Source organism: Eurosta solidaginis, chromosome 1 (assembly GCF_040869045.1).
Source record: "Eurosta solidaginis isolate ZX-2024a chromosome 1, ASM4086904v1, whole genome shotgun sequence".
Taxonomy (NCBI): domain Eukaryota; kingdom Metazoa; phylum Arthropoda; class Insecta; order Diptera; family Tephritidae; genus Eurosta; species Eurosta solidaginis.
In genome coordinates this window covers 161,398,739-161,415,693 of record NC_090319.1, presented here as the reverse complement: position 1 = coordinate 161,415,693, position 16,955 = coordinate 161,398,739, and the positions used below count along the sequence as shown (strand labels likewise).

The 16,955-nt window shown below is 39.3% G+C and overlaps 1 protein-coding gene across 3 annotated transcripts in view; it reads right to left on the bottom strand.

Moving 5' to 3' along the window:
• Nucleotides 1-16,955, bottom strand: part of l(3)80Fg (dnaJ homolog subfamily C member 16 l(3)80Fg) — a 2,137,133-nt gene that overhangs the window by 1,253,469 nt on the left and 866,709 nt on the right. The window lies entirely within an intron of this gene.

The following is a 16,955-nucleotide window of genomic DNA, read 5'->3' as shown; positions in this document are numbered from 1 at the left end:
TTTTCGTTCTGATCTGTTGTTGTCGTTTGTCCTGTATTTATAGTTCGTAGGTATATGAGCAGGTATTGTCAAATTGATGCTTGTGTATATTTAGTTATTTGTATGTGCTGTGTGTTCATTTAGAATCGAGGGTGGTTTACTAATCGATTTGTGTGGCTGACTGGGGTAGGTAGAAATCTGTGATTTTAGTCGTTTGACCTTCTTTGTCGATTTTTTGTTTTGGTGTGTTAATTGTTTTGTGTTTATTTGTTGTTGTGTGTTTGTCTGCTGTACCTGTGTGATTAAGTTGTTTTCTGTAAACAAGTTTTAAAGGCTCAAATATTGTGTCAGAAATTGTGTTTATCTGTTCGTTTATTATTCTACCGTCGAATGTTTTCTGTTTGTAGATTTCCATGTTTTCGAGTACGTTGAGACGTCGGCCCTTTTCCTGTATGTGAAGAACCCTAACTGTTTTATTGATGTTTGCTGGGGAACATTCATTCTCGACCATGTGATTCGCGAAGTTAGACTCGGGTATAATGTTTGGATTCCGAATTTTTTTGTTGTAATCTCTAATATGTTCTCTGAACCTTGTTCTTATTTGCCGTCCTGTTTGTCCTATGTAACTATGCTGGCATCCGCAGGTGAGCTTGTATACGCCGTGGCTGCTAAACCGATCCTCTGAGTTAATGTTAGTTCTTAGTTTTCGCCCTAGATTGTTCGATGTTTTGAATGCTGTGTTAATGTTGTATTTTTTGAAGAAGTTTGCCAATTTATATGTTGCTTTTCCAGTATATGTCATAGTCGTCCAGCTATTATTTTCCTTTTCATTATTTCTTTTTGGTTCTCCATTTGTCCTTCTGAGCTTGTCTACTAGTGCTTTTTTATATCCGTTGTTCGCAGCGATATTATATATGACCTCAAGTTCTCTCTTATATGCCTCTTGTGTAAGCGGTGTTCTTTCAAGTCTATGTACCAAGTGCCTTAATGCTGCATTTTTATGCTGTTGAGGGTGATTTGAGGTATTGTGTATTATTGTATCGGTGGCCGTTGACTTTCTATATATGTCATAGTTAAACCTTTTAGCTTCTTTATCAATATTTATCGTGAGGTCTAGATAGTTGATTCCTCCGTCTTTTTCGGTTTCCATTGTAAATTTTATATTTCCGTGCTGCTTGTTGAGGTACTCCAGTACAAGCTCTTCGTTATTAGTAGTTAAAACGCATATTATGTCATCCACGTATCTAGCATAAAATGACACGCCTAATTTGGACTTCAGCTCCTGTATGTACTTTCCTTCCAGATTTTGCATGAAAACTTCCATAAGAATTGCTGATGTGGGGCTTCCCATTCCAAGACCGTTTGTTTGTCTATATATTTTATTGTTGAATTGAAAATAGTTTTGACGTAAAGTGGTTCTTAGCGTATTTGTGATTTGCATACTTTTCACTTTGTTTTTTGTGTTATGAACTATTGTTGAGCTAACTATGTCCAAAGTCTCCGATAGTGGTATAGATGGGTATAAATCTTTTATGTCAAAAGATACCAATTTGCTGTTTCTTGTTAGCTCTACGGTCTCGAGTCTCTCTATTAGTTCTGTTGTGTTAGCTATTGCATATTCGTTCCTTAGCTCCAGAGTATCTATCAATATCGTTTTTAAATATTTGGACAGTTTGTAACATGGTGCCGATTTGAAATTAATGATGGGCCTCATTGGCGTGTCCGGCTTGTGGATTTTTGGTAGCGCAACCAGTGGAGGAGCCGAAGGGTTCATTTGGACCAATCTATGTGCCATGTTAGAATCTACTATATTGGTTGCATTCTTTATAGCAACTTTGATTTGTTTTTGGTATTCATCTGTGGGATCCTCTCTCATTCTACGACATTTCATTTCCTCTATGAGATCCTCGGTTTTGGATATATATTGCTCTTTTTCGATTAGCACAGTGGTGTTTCCTTTGTCCGCTTTCGTTGTGACAATATTGTTTTTCCTTAGTTTATGCCGTAGATTCTTTATTGTTTTCTCCTCTGTATTCGATTTTTGTCCTTCCTGTGCTTTCACCTCCTTTTTTATGATTTCCCTGCACATGTGTCTTGCGTGCTCCTGTTCTTCCTGTGGTATCAATGATATTGCGATCTCCGCATCTACAATCGCTTGCTCCGTTTTTCTTACTGTATTCTGGTCCATGATATTGTGCTTCAGGCCCTTTTCGAGAAGTTGTGCCTCTTCCTTGGTAATGGCCACTGTTGTGAGGTTAACGAACTTGTCATGAAACTGGTGAGTGTTTTGGTTTTGGTTACCCTCTCGTCGTCCTGCCAGCTTGTCCAATTTTCGGTTCAGCGACCTGTATTTTTGTTGTAGTTCCCGATCGACCTCTTTCGTAATGCGGTCGAAACATTCCATTAATGCAGTCGTAGGTAGTTGTTCTGCCAATCTTAAATGGATAGATAATAACTCGGCATTTATCTCATCCTTCTTCGAGTACAAGCTTTCCAACTCATATTTTAAAAAATCCTTTTCCGCTTTTCTAACTGTTTTCCTGCTAGATTTGGTATTTGCCTTTATTGTTATTTTTGCGAATTTCGGAGTAACATTCAATTCCAGGCATTGTTTGTTGAACCAAATGCCTATAAATATTAGTCAATAACAAGTTATTTGTGTTAAAATTCCTTCACACCGAATATTCATTTCCCTGCATAACTTCAGAATTTTGGTCATATTAATAGCGTTAGGAAAACGTGTAAATAGCAATATAAGAGTTTCTTGAAGTGCAAAAACAAAAATCTTTAAATTAAGAAGAAAAGTAGTAAATCAGTTAAACGTGTATAACCACGTTCATTCATTAATAATTTGCTAGGTTATATGTATGGCAAAGTGTGTTAGGTAGGTGAGTGAAAAATTCCATTCCTAAAAAAAATAAACTACGTTTTACACATACAGCTTATGCTCGTCAATCAATTACAACAACAGGTGCCTGCTGCATCTGATCGAGAAAATGCGATGTAAGTACATACTCTTATTAAATTACTCTTAATGTCTAACGTATGGACTGATTTTTCGCTCATCATTCATTTTTTGGTTTATATAAAAGAGTAGCTTGACTGATTCTTTGTTGGTGGTCCCGTAAGTTTTGGAGCGCGATAGCTTTTAATTCTCCTTACCTTCCAGGTAATTTGATTTCTTGCTCATCTCTTTCTTTTTATGAGTCCAGCTACTTTTCTGACATTTATTTTTTTTATTTATTTGATCGATTAGGAGGAAAACCATGGATGAATTTTATTTATTTTGCTTCTCCACTACCTAGTGGCTTATTATTTTAATACTTACATAATTACTCTGATTCATGTTAAAAACGGTAGTCATACATACATATATAGGTATATAGGTGCATGTGAAGGTAACACCAAATTATATCACATTAGGCTGACCTCCATAGAGTCAAAGTTTCTTCCGAAAACAATTAAGCTAACGAATAGTATGTAACATAAAAATTATATAAATACATAACAAGAAATTGATCCTTTGGTGTTTCGCCTAAATGATTGTCTTGCCTCAAAATAATGCTCACTGTGACCGGGCGGGCGTATTTTAAATCAAAAATTTTTTTTTGACCACAACTGTTCAAAAGTTAATTTTTTAGTAATTATTACAAATATGTAGGTTGTACGCCAGGCCACGCCGTAGTAGAGAATGCAAGAACGGAAAATCACTTGATACATTTCCCGTTGTTTCAATTCATAGGAATTTTACATTCTATACACGGGTATGTATGAATGTGCGTTTTTTGTCTTTGCCGTTGGTATGCTGGTACCAGTGAGCGGAATTCTAAAAATGAAAATAGTAGTAGGTGGCAGTTTTTTTTACCAAGAAAACAATAGCTACAGTTCATATTTGTACCATACAATTAATAATGTATTGTAAAACAAATAACGCGCATTTCAAGGAAATGACACTTTTTAAAACACGTACAAAAAACAAAATTACATGTACATTGGTATATACCTACAGAGCTTAAGCCAATATAATACTCACTTTTTGGCATTACATTTTCTTAAAACGTGGATCTTTCGTTCAAATTGAATCACAAAAACTGATGAAAATAGCGTAGGGAAGTATTTGCGAACTCATTTGCAACAGTTATCTCCGAATTTGTACACAAATTTTTTCAAAATTGGTTAGTGTCACCTCTAAATGTTATTTGGGTGGGCTCGGCAATTAAATTCGTTTACCAAATGATCAAGTATTTAGTTTCAATGCGAATAGATTGAAATGTTGCTAGTATTTTGGGATTTGGTGCTCGGAGTAGTAGAAAATGAAAATGGGTCAGAAAAGTTATTAAATCTACCAATGCGGTAAAGTCCGTGCACTGACTGTCCATATACTTATATACTTATACCAACGTATGTACATGTATATGCCGAGTTTTAAATGTATATTATATTAGGGATGCTTAAAAAGATGCAAACGGGTACCCAAAAACCCGGTTCTGACAAATCGGTATCGGAGCCAAATACACTTCGGAAACCGTGTCGTTTGCTAAATGCCGTCAATTAAATTGGAGAAAAGTTGAACCAATAATCGAAGGGCAATACAAAAAAAAAAAAAATTATACGCTTTATGAATTTCACCCCGCTTCCAAAACAAACATTTTTCTCTTTTTCTTTATATGGAAAAATTTTGCAGTCCATTCATTGCATTCCTTTCAGAAAAATTGGTCGTTTTGCTTCTATGCAACGAAATGCCGCCGAGAACGCAACGCGTTATTCACTGGAATGCCGAGTCTGTTTTAAACGACACCCCATACGCTTGTGCCCTATCTTTCGGGCCAAAAAACCCGAGGAGCGGCTTCTACGCAGCGATCCGTGGGAGCCACTGCGGAAATTGCTTGGCACTAGATCACCGCTCTAACGCGTGCCCGAGCCAAGGAAGATGCAAAAAATGCGGCGGAAAACATCACACCATGCTACACATCTCCTCGATTGATGAAGAAGAACAGCTACTCCTCGAAGCCATGGAGTGTACAAGTTGAGGAGGAGCTGGAGTCCCCATGTGAGCGGATCGACGACTCCATATCATTATATGCGTCAGATGCTGGAACGGAGACTGGGCCTCTTCGTCCAGCCCGAATCCACCGAACCAGAGCGGAGACTCGGTCTCTTCGAACACAACAACAGCAGCCAAACCGTGTCGACCGCTTTTGCAGCATGAGAGGAAGTGGCTCTAGCACAACACATCGACAGTCCAGCGCCATATTCGTGACGGCCGAGCGGAGACTCGGTCTCTTCGCCGGCAAATGAAGGACTCTCAACGAAGACAACAACCGCGCGATCGCAGAGCGGAGACAAGGCCTCTTCGCCTGCAACAACGACACCACACCCATCATCAGACACAAGGTAGCAGCCACCGATATAGCTCGTTGCAGCCCTCCACAGTGTCCGCCTTCCGGGCAGGGCTCCTAGCCCTGCATTCAGCTGCCACCGCCACCATGATACCGACGGTAGCGATCACCCCCACCGCGGTCGTGAAAATAGAAGCAGGGGGCGGCTACACCTCGTTCGCGCCTTAATCGATGGATGCTCCCCCACCACAGTGATTGCGGATGAGCTCGCCCAGGAGCTCCAAATTCCTACCAGCAACATTGGCGGGCAAGCAGGATGTCTGCTGCGTATCCGAGGAATACACGGACAGAACAAAAGGATTTCGACCCATGCTGCTGTCGTATCCGATTTTCGGCGAATGACCCCCACAACCAGCATCGACAGTGCCAGTACGCACTGGCAGATCCGCAGTTCTACTCATCCTCCCCGATCCGCCTCGTCCTAGGGACAGATGTATATGCGGAGATAATACTCCCAGGGATTCTGCCCACCACGTTTGGCCTTTTGCTAGCTCAGAGTACCATCTTCGGTTGGGTACTCTCGGGTATAACCAAGGCCTAACGTCAAAAAGTTCGGTAACGACCGAAACACATGCATTTTTTTATTTTCTTATTTTTATCGAATTTCTGTTGTACACAGTTGAAAGAGGTGTGCATTGTGAATTCGTAAAAGGGAAAAATCTTTCTATTCCTCCATTGCCATACCTACCTGTCAAATAATAAACGGAGAACGGTTGTCGCGAATGGCCAGAGAATGGAAGAAAGGTTGTGTTTCGCTAGTCGTGATTAAATTGCACATTTGTGTTTCAAATCAGCTTTTCTTTTAAATGTGTATACAGAAAATCAGACTACATACTAATATTCATTTATAAAATCAACTTTGTAGATTAAATTTGAGCACTCAGCCATGCAGGCATTTTGAAATATGTAAATAAAGCAATATATCAGTCGTCTACAAAAATGTTTGAAAACCACTGTTAAGCTAATGCTCTAAGTAATCGAATAGCGATTGAACAGATGATCGAGGCTGTTTACTATTGCGAAAGTTTTTATCAAACCTTCGCCACTTGTATGAATTCACAATGGAGGTGTGCGTTTACAATCTTTTATCGTTACAATACGTTATTTTTTATTGAATTTTCTTCATACAAAATTCTTTGTTTGTTCATTTCCAATGAATTTGTAATAAACGGCAAGAAATATCAACACATATATCTTCTTACCTCCTTTCGCAATCCCTAGCTCTAGGCAAACATGGCTCAGGCCTCTAACCATGACGGGAAAAGTGGTGAATGACCAAGGCATCAGCAACCAAGCTCGCACACTACGCAAACCATCTTGCATGCCACCAAGCCGGCGGACTGGGCAAGGGGAGGCATGTTTAGGCCCAATGCCCAACTTTTACCTGATTGACGGCGCCCCTCCCTAACGTTTTAATAATATTTCCAGCCACCCACACTTCCGCCGCATTTGTGTGCATGCATGCACATGCACGCGTTTCATACACACGTGTGTGCAGGTTGTCAGCACCCATGTACGAATATGGGGGGGTGGTTGTACGTGTGGCCTTTACCCTCCTTAACACCAGAGGACTTTCGCGGCTTAGCGGTTGTCATCAGCGGGACAACCGGCCTCTTTTATGATCGACCGCCAAGCAGTTCACAACACCCAGGATCACCATCGTCAATTTCGGCATTAAGGTAACATTATACCGATTGTATATTTTCTTTACTTTCTAATTAAATATTATTTTATAACGACGAATTCCTCTTGTGTTCTTTTACTTTATTCTGAGTGAACCATCACACCAACCCCGAGATCGACCCTTTTGCGCCTACCCACTGCCGGTTTACGACGCACTCTGGCCGAACACATACATATACCTCAATAAATTTGTTCGAAAATGTTATAAACGGTTTTATTCTCGCTTGCTCTTCGGTAATTTTCCTGTATTTAATTTGCATGTGTAAGTTCGTTTACACATATTTGTTCGAATTCGTTAAATGTTTGAATTCGTTTTGCTTAAGTGTTAGTGCATTGAGAGAGACTATCAAACGATTCCTCTCACTGCAAACAAAACACTTTGTTATGTAACGATAATGAATTTTAATTAAAATGAATAAAGTGTAAGTGGTATAAAACTATGTGATCTCAGGCGCTGATCGTTATATTAGGTTGGGACGGGAGAGATGTTTTACTCTCGTATAATGGTTGGGAAGGAAGAGAGCGGAGACTTAATAACATCTGAGTCTCCATAATGCAGTTCCATTCTTGTCGTTCTGTTGTCGTCTTGTTTCGCTACAATTAACGTTCCCCGTAGGAAACAATTTTCTATGCGTCCGTCCGCTTAACTGGTATTCTGTGTTGTCTGTTATTGTTGTCCGATGTGTAATTTGCTGTTGTTTATATTAGGATTTTATATGAAAAGAAAACCAAGTGCATGAAAATTATGTTTATGTATGTATGCAGTGCGAATAGTTTATACAAGTATCCACCCCAGCCGAAGAGCTTAGACCAGGTCCAACTAGCATGCACGCCCGTATAACATAGCACTGCCGCTGTAACATCTGGCGATCCGACATGGTACATTACATATCTCGAAAAGGCGTCCACCTATAGAACTAAGCCCACGCCCTTTTAAAATACTCAATAACACCCTTCATTTGATACCCATATCGTACAAACAAATTCTAGAGTAACCCCTTGTCCACCTTTATGGCGATATCTCGAAAAGGCGTCCACCTACAGAACTAAGGTCCACTCCCTCTTAAAATACTCTTTAATACCTTCCATTTGATACACATGTCATACAAACACATTCCAGGATTACCCTAGGTTAATTTTCCTACATGGTGATTTTCCCTTATTTTGTCTCCATAGCTCTCAGCCGGCGTGGTGTGATGGTAGCGTGCTCCGCCTACCACACCGGATGCCCTGGGTTCAAACCCCGGGCCAAGCAACAACAAAAATTTTAGAAATAAAGTTTTTCAATTAGAAGAAAATTTTTCTAAGCGGGGTTGCCCCTCGGCAGTGTTTGGCAAGCGCTCTGGGTGTATTTCTGCCATGAAAAGCTTTCAGTGAAAACTCATCTGCCTAGCAGATGCCGTTCGGAGTCGGCATAAAAATCATGTAGGTCCCGTTCGGCCAATTTGTAGGGAAGAGGAGCACGACGCAAATTGGAAGAGAAGCTCGGCCTTAGATCTCTTCGGAGGTTATCGCGCATTACGTTTATTTTTTTTTAGCTCTCAGCTGAGTACGTAATGTTCGGTTACCCCCGAACTTAGCCTTCCTTACTTGTTTCATTTCGTTCAGTTTCATTATTTGTATATGCAAATAAAATACGTTTGTGCATTCATCAGAAAATTTTGTTCGCAATACGGTACCCTGTAACGACATAAACTTATCGATATAGAAATAGACTTTGTACCGTGACACATTTATATGGATAAAATATAAGCATTTATAAATAAACGCGCATGTTTAGTTACGCATGTTTTACAATTAGCTCATATGTATATATTTCTCACAGGGCCATATATAATATATAACCACATGTGCATGTTTAGTATTTCATATTCCATTGCATTTATGTTTCACTCAATTTATACCATTTATTGTAAGTTACTGTTTTAGACTCAATTTTAATTGCATTCCACTCAATGTAAGTGAAGTGACGTTAAGTTGATGAGAGATAGCGCTATGACGAAAGCTCTTTCGAGCTACTATAAAAGCGCGATCCCTTGAGGTTTCTCCTTTCGAAGGCGTTAAATCAAGCGGTAAGTAAACTAATTAGCAATTATTTGGTTGCCGAAAGCAAGTGAACGGCGAAAAGCTGATCGTTGCTTTGGCACTAGTATACATATATGTGTGTATGTACATGGGTACTAACATAATCGCTGTTTCATCTAATTGAACGATGCAAAGTCGGTCGTTAGGGACATAGTGTACAAGTACAAGTGTGTTGACTTCTTTCTGACAGGCACTCGCTTAAAGCTGGAGACATTGGTGCTTTATCGGTAACCGTATCGGTAACCTTATAACAGCTGATTCGACCAACCTTATGAGAATCAATGCAATCGATTATTGGTGCCGCTAAGGTCGTAACCGTATCGTAGCCAACCAATTGGGTTTTGGTTTACCGTCGTAACGATAAACAGCTGATTACGTTAGGGATACTGATACAGCGATACGACATACGGCACCAATGACTCCGGCTTTAGTGAGCATAACGGGAAAATCTGGGTTGCCATTGTTGTTTCGGTTGAAAACGGTCAATTAGGGATTTGTGCAGAGACGTAAAAGATTGAAACATGTAGTCACAAAAGTGTTGCTCCTGTTCCACAGCATTTTAATTTTATATGATGGCGAATTTTATATCATGGCGAAAAGTGTTCGGTTCAGAGTTATTGATTTTAATTAAAATTTTAATTTATTACGGAGGGTTTGATTTATTACGTAGGGTTACTCCTTTAAGTGTAAAAAAATTATTGTGAAAAACTTTTTAATTTGAATTTCTGTACCCAAGTTCACTATATTTGTGTAACACAAGAATCTGGAGGTCAATTCCTTAACTATGAAAAACGGAAAAATGTACACTTATTGAAAACTCATTTGCACACTCAATTTACACTTTGAATTTAGTTGTGTTTTTATGCACAAAATTTTTAAACTAAAGACAAAATTTTCATCTGTCAGAAAAAATAAAGAAAAAACGGCCTAATGTCAAAAAACCCTAACGAAATACGAACTGGCTTGTTTGTTTTTAATGAACTACGTTATATTTTTCTTGTATTTCGTCAGTTGTTTTAAATATAGTTCACACACTTACACCAGTACTGAAACTTTATTGGCTCCCTCGACAAAAAAATATAAGAGAAAATACAAGAAAAATACATAGTTTGTGTAAACAGCCTTAGAAGTGAAATTTTTCATGTTATACATGTTGCGCTTTACATTTTGACTCTAATTTAAATAAATTTTGGTTTCCGTATGTTTCCGCATTGTTGCAGGCTACAAATCTTCTAATATTATTTCCGCGGAAATATATGCAACTATTTCATCTGTAAATACTACAAAGTTTTATTGAACTATCAAATGCAACTCAGCTTGAAGTACTCTTAGGTAACAAAAATGCAACTTTAGACCTGAGATTTGCATCAGGTGAGCGAAGCTGTTTGTAGTTTTGACGTTTATCGCTTAGTTGACACACTTGTATAGGTACACTATGGTTAGGGATACAATTAGCTGTGTACAGTTGTCCATGCTATCAATGTTTTTCCCATATCTTTTAATTATTAACCCAGTGTACAATTTTACATATGCAGATTTTATTCGAACTACCCACGACCTTGATTACATTAAAGAAAGTACAGAAAACTTCTCTGCACAACAATCCACACCTTGTAAAGTTTATTTCTCTGCCCTCTCTGTTAAAAATTGGCGCCCAACATAGTGGAAAACCTCTTGAATTTCACGCCGGTCCGTTGAAGCGAACGCACAGTCGAGAAAATAAGCGATTCCGATGCAAATAATGGTATGCCAATGGTACTTGAGGGCGACGCAGCAGAATGGTGGCACGGTGTAAAGTCCAAAGCCGAAGCTTTTAGCGACGTCGTGCACATGCTCCGCCAAGCGCTCTCTGCTCCCAAGCCGTCTTGGCGCATTTATGTGGAAATTTTCGAATCCAAGCAGGAACGAAATGAACCAACGGATACTTTTATCCGAAGAAAGCGTGCCGTATTTTCCCAGTTGACAAATGTGCCAACAGAAGCTGACCAGATTGATATTGTTTTTGGGTTGTTGCACCTTCAAATTAGAGATAGGGTATGCCGCGAACGTATTTTTTATTTCGATGGGCTATTGAAAGAAGCACGTGAAGCAGAAATTCCATTGAATGAGCGCAGGAGTCAAATTGTGAACGCTGATCCGCAAAGGTCAAGTGGTCCAGTTTGCTGTAGTTTTTGTCGCAAAAAGAGTCATAATGTTGAACCTTGCTTCAAGAAGAAAAATGAAAAAGCAAAAGACGCACACGCTGCAACATTATCGCAAGCGCAATCGCTCAAACCAAAATTCGCTTGTTATGGGTGCAATGCGCCAGGGGTAACCAGAGCTAATTGCACAAATTGTACTAAGAAGCCAATAGCAAATCCAGGTACCCCGAAGTTTAACACAATAAATGTTTCTATAGGGCGAGATATTTCAATAACGAACATTCAGATTTATGGCGTACCAGGTCAGGCTTATTTCGACTCTGGAGCACGAACTAGCGTTGCCAGTGCAAACCTGAAAAAGGTAATGGACTTTAAGCGTTGTGTATTTGAAAGCTATATACAATTATATAGGGTTGCCAAACGCTGAAAACAATAGAACGTTAATTGGTGCCGATTTCTTAGAAAAAGCAGGCATTGTTATGAACATGGGTCAAAAGTATTGGTATTTCGAAGATGAACCCTCAAAGCAATTTGATTTTGTAGACGCATTGCTGCTGGAATTAAATATTCTCGAGATAGTGAAAGTAAGTGGTGTCGTACCTAAACGCAAATCCCAAGATGACGATTTCCAATTAATTGACGCACGTAATAAACGTAAACCATATACGGAGTTATATAGAGAAGGCTACAAACCAAGAAATTACATGTCTGAGTTTGAATGTTACGGACCCGAAGAAATGGTTACTTATTCACCCCGTGCAGTTCAGAGTATATTCAAAGACGCACTCCCACCAAATATTGTTACGCCCAAGCGAAAGAAAGAGAAAGAGCTGTTTAATGGTGTTTATAGGCCAATCTCGTATGTTGATTTGTTTTCAATAAACTTTCATTTTTTGAAGAAAACAGACGGGGTCGAGTTGGTGGCGGTAGAAAAGGAGCAGCTGGACATGATGCTGAATGAATTTTCCATAATTTCTGGTGCATCCTATAAGCCCACACCGTATGCTCAACATTTTATTGATACGGGTAATCACAAATTTATGACTACTTTGGACTTACAATGTGAATATTTCCAGATATCTGTTGCTGAAGAAGATCGGGATAAAACGTGTCTTATCACGCCATTTGGAACTTATCGTTTCAAGCGTATGCCGTTTGGTCTTCGCAATGCTCCAGCAACCTTTCAACGCTTAATAGACCGGTTTAAGACAGCCGTGCCAAACGTCCAAATACTACCTTATCTGGATGATACAATTATTTGTTCAGCTTCTTTCATGGATCACATGAATGACTAGCGTAGCGTATTCGAGAATTTGGTTAAGTTTAAGTTGCGTATAAGTATGAAAAAGTGTCGAAAGACGACGGCAGTAACTCAGCAAAGGAGCCGAAAAATCTTAAGGAGCTTATATCTTTTATACAAACGTGCTCTTGGTACAAACGTTTTATTGGCCAGTTTGCAAAAATAGCGAAACCACTTACAGACCTTTTTAAGAAAAATGCTGTATGGCAGTGGAATGACCCACATATCAATGCATTTATTAAATTGAAAGATTTACTTGTGAAACCACCAATCTTGAAACAGGCAGAAGACCTGATACCTTTTGTAATTAAAACTGACGCAAGTTCGTACGCGTTGGGAGCAGTTTTACTCCAGGGGGAGAAAAATCGAGAACACCCTATAGAATTTGCGAGCCCGTTGTTAACGCAAGCCGACGGAATTATTCCACTACGGAACGGGAGGCGCTTGCTACTGGGATGGCGTGTGCCAAATTTCTAGGCTACATCGATGGCGCAGAAGTGCATTTAATGACAGACCACAACCAACCACTGAAATGGCTCATGACGATGAGATCTCCATCCGGACCACTCGCCAGATGGGCACTTCAAATCCAGCAGTATAAAATTAAAATCGATTATACCCCCGGTAAAAGCAATTCTTTGGCTGACATGTTGTCACGTCCATCATGCGATGTAAGCGAACACAGTTCGCCAAATTGTATTTGTGCTTTTAACATAGATATGCTAACGAGCAACGACATGAACAGCTTAAGGACGAATACTTGAAGGTTATTGTTAAATCCTTGGAAGAGAATGACGAGATGGCCACCTTATGGTTCAAGCGTGGTTATCTCCTGCACGCATTTCCAATCGTTATTTCTGGCCAGGCGCGCCGATATAACTAAGTATACGAAAAACTGCATCGAATGTCAACGGTACAAAGCTACGAACATGAAACCAATGGGTTTACTGCAAACAAGTATAAGCAAGCAACGCTTTGAAGTTTTTGCTGTTGATCTTTTTGGCCCACTTCCAAAGACTACTGAAGGTTTCCAGTGGATACTTATTGTGGAAGATGTTGCAAGTAGAAGGGCTGACATTTTTCTAATGATAGAAGCCATGTGTGCTAAGATTTTAATTAATGAAATTTTTCTTCCATATGGTGTACCAAGACAACTTAGAACTGACGACGGGGTTCAATTTATATCTGCTATCATGCAGAAAGTCACATATTGTATGGGCATACAACAAATGTTCATACCTGTGTATCACCCCGAAGTAAATCCAGTCGAACGAAAGAATCGCGACATCAAGGCTCAGTTATCAACTTTTGTGCAAAACCAACACAGTATATGGGATATTGGATTACCTGCCATTCGTTTTGCGATAAATACTGTTAAATGTCAAAGCAACGGCTACTCTGCCGCATACCTCACCTTTGGAAGAGAGTTACGAACCTTTGATGATGTGAAACATGATATAAGAGCCATAACAGAGAGTGAAAATTTTATTCCCCAAATCACGCCTTACTTGAGAAATATGACAGAGAATTTTAAGGATGCTAAAGAGAAAAAGATGTTGATGCAAGATCGAAATAAAAAATATGTCGACGACCGCAAGAAAACATTACGGTAGGATCAGAAGTTTTAATGAAGACGCATGTACTCAGCAATGCCTACCGCGACGAGATGGTCCATACATTGACACACGTAAAATGGGCGCATCCATATGACGTAGCAGCTAAAAATTAACAAAATGTGCCATTCGGAACACACCACGCATCTGCCTTGACGCTATATAAAGGCAGCAACAACAATGATGAAGTACCAACTGCAGTGCAACGTATCCGCAGAAGAGGAAGACCAAAGAAGAAGCAAGCGCATTGTGAAGACTGATTCACCCACTCATCATCCGTCAAGGTGGAGGGTGTAACGTGAAACATTGTTATATAGATAAAATATAAGCATTTATAAATAAACGCGCATGTTTTACAATTAGCTCATATGTATATATTTCGCACAGGGCCATATATAATCTATGACCACATGTGCATGTTTAGTGTTTCATATTCCATTGCATTTATGTTTCACTCAATTTATATAATTTATTGTAAACCAAAGCCGGCCACACAAATGCTAAAACAATTGCATAAGTGTATGTAAAAATTGAGTGACAACTCCCCACAGTGTGCTAAAAGAAAATGTGGACTGTGAGGTTTGAAATTAAAAAGGACTTTGGTTATTCGATTTCAAGCAAATCCCGACTATATTTACTTATATTCGTATAAATAAGAAGGCGGAGGTCGAGCTAGCCAGATAAAACTTTTTTATAAAAGAAGGTATGGTGTTTCTTCAATGCAAAATTTACTTAAAAAATTCGCTTTTTCATTAAGAAAGAACTATAAAACAAAGTAAACAAAGTAAAACAAGTAAATAAAAAAAAATTATAAAAATTAATAAAACTAAGTAGAACGTATAAAAGGTTACTTATATTAAATTGTCAATATTTATTAATAATTAATTAATTATTATAAATTATTAATATCTAAATTGTCAATATTAAAAATGTATGTTCAAAGGAACTTAATAATATTAACTAAAACGTATTAAAAGTCACTTTAACTTTGCAGCATATTGTTTTTATTATGTGCCCAAAAAGTAGCATGGACTTTTCCTTTTGCATTCACTGTTGATTTTAGTGAGTGACAAGCGAAAGCAAACGATCGTGATCACACATCGTTAGTGTCGGTGTGAAAATACGAACTCAAATTGCACAATGTGCAACATTTGGCCGGCTTTGTTGTAAACTGTTTTAGACTCAATTTTAATTGTATTCCACTCAATGTAAGTGAAGTGACGTTAAGTTGATGAGGGATAGCGCTATGACGAAAGCTCTTTCGAGCTACTGCCCTGCAAAAATCGTGTGACCAAAAACGCACACAGCCACACGAATTTTAGACAGGGGTGACGATTTGGAATGAAAAATTCTGCAAATGAAATAGCCTGTTGACAATTTTAGCTTTCCCACAATGTATCATGCTCTCTCGCACCTATTATATTCATAGGTATTGTGAAATATGTCATTTTTGCGTGCAAAAAAATTTTCCGCGAGTCCGCCATTTTCCGCGAATTGAACTGCAGACCTGTGCAATTTTGGAGCATTAAATATTGTCGAATATATATAATTTTTGTAGGTAAATATAAAACGGTCATGCAAATCTGAAAAGGTGTGATAATTGAACATACTTTTCGCAAGTCCATTTTGAAGCAACAGTTGTTTCCCAATTAAACTTCAATAATGTACTGACGCTTGCCCAATAAATCAAACGATGTAAATCATAGACTTATTTTTCCTCTTTTCTTCATCCAACAGTTAACAACTTCTATGACCGGCCTATCCATTGAAGCAGCCGTCTCCGACTGCTCCGCAACCCAATGCACCATATACAAATGCTAACCTACACGGTGCTCCTCCAAATAATGCTACTCAGCAAGATGCTCTACCATTATCCAATGGATCACCAACTGGTATGCAAGCGGCAACAATGTCACCATCAATAACAACAACTTTATAGCTGGTCAATATGCCAATGATCAAACAGCTAAGCCGCTGCCTCGAGCCAATGCGTCAACTTCCATGTGTTCTCCAGTAACGACACCGCCAGGGCAGTGTGCACCTGGCGGTCCCAATCAGATGACTATAAATAGCACAATTATACCTGGTTGCCTCAAATGCCACCACCAAAACAAGCAGTATACGCAAACAAACATTTTTAAATAATTTTCTGTCTAATAAATTTTGTTATATTTCTAAACTGGTCAGCTACACCACCAACATCAATTGCAGGCGGTGTTACATCTCCATACCAGCAAACAGGTGACAGCAAATTCCACCGCAACTGGGTCCAATGCCACGACAGTCTGGTCTAATGCCGTCACAATCCGGTCAAATGCCACCTGAACACCCTATGCACCAGCCATTTGGTGGCCATGAGCAACACGGTCCTCCAGGTATGCTGCCCGCATCTACTGGAACAGGTGGGGGAATGACACCACATCCAGTTATGCCAAGGTATATACCACAACAGCAACCGGGTTATGAAATGCCACGACATCTGCAGCAACAACCTCCCCAGCCTGGCTATCTGCCAATGCCACAACAGCCAGGCTATCCACAACAAACTGTTTATCCTCAACAGCCAGGTTATCCTCTACAAAAACCAGGTGGTTACATGGGTCAAATGATGCCACCAACACAACCTGGACAGGCGCCAATGCCCAGTCAGCCACCCATGCCTGGTCAACCCCCCATACCCGGACGTCCTGGTCATAATGTATGCTAATACAACTAATATATTTCAAATATTGCTGATGATTATTTTTGTATTATT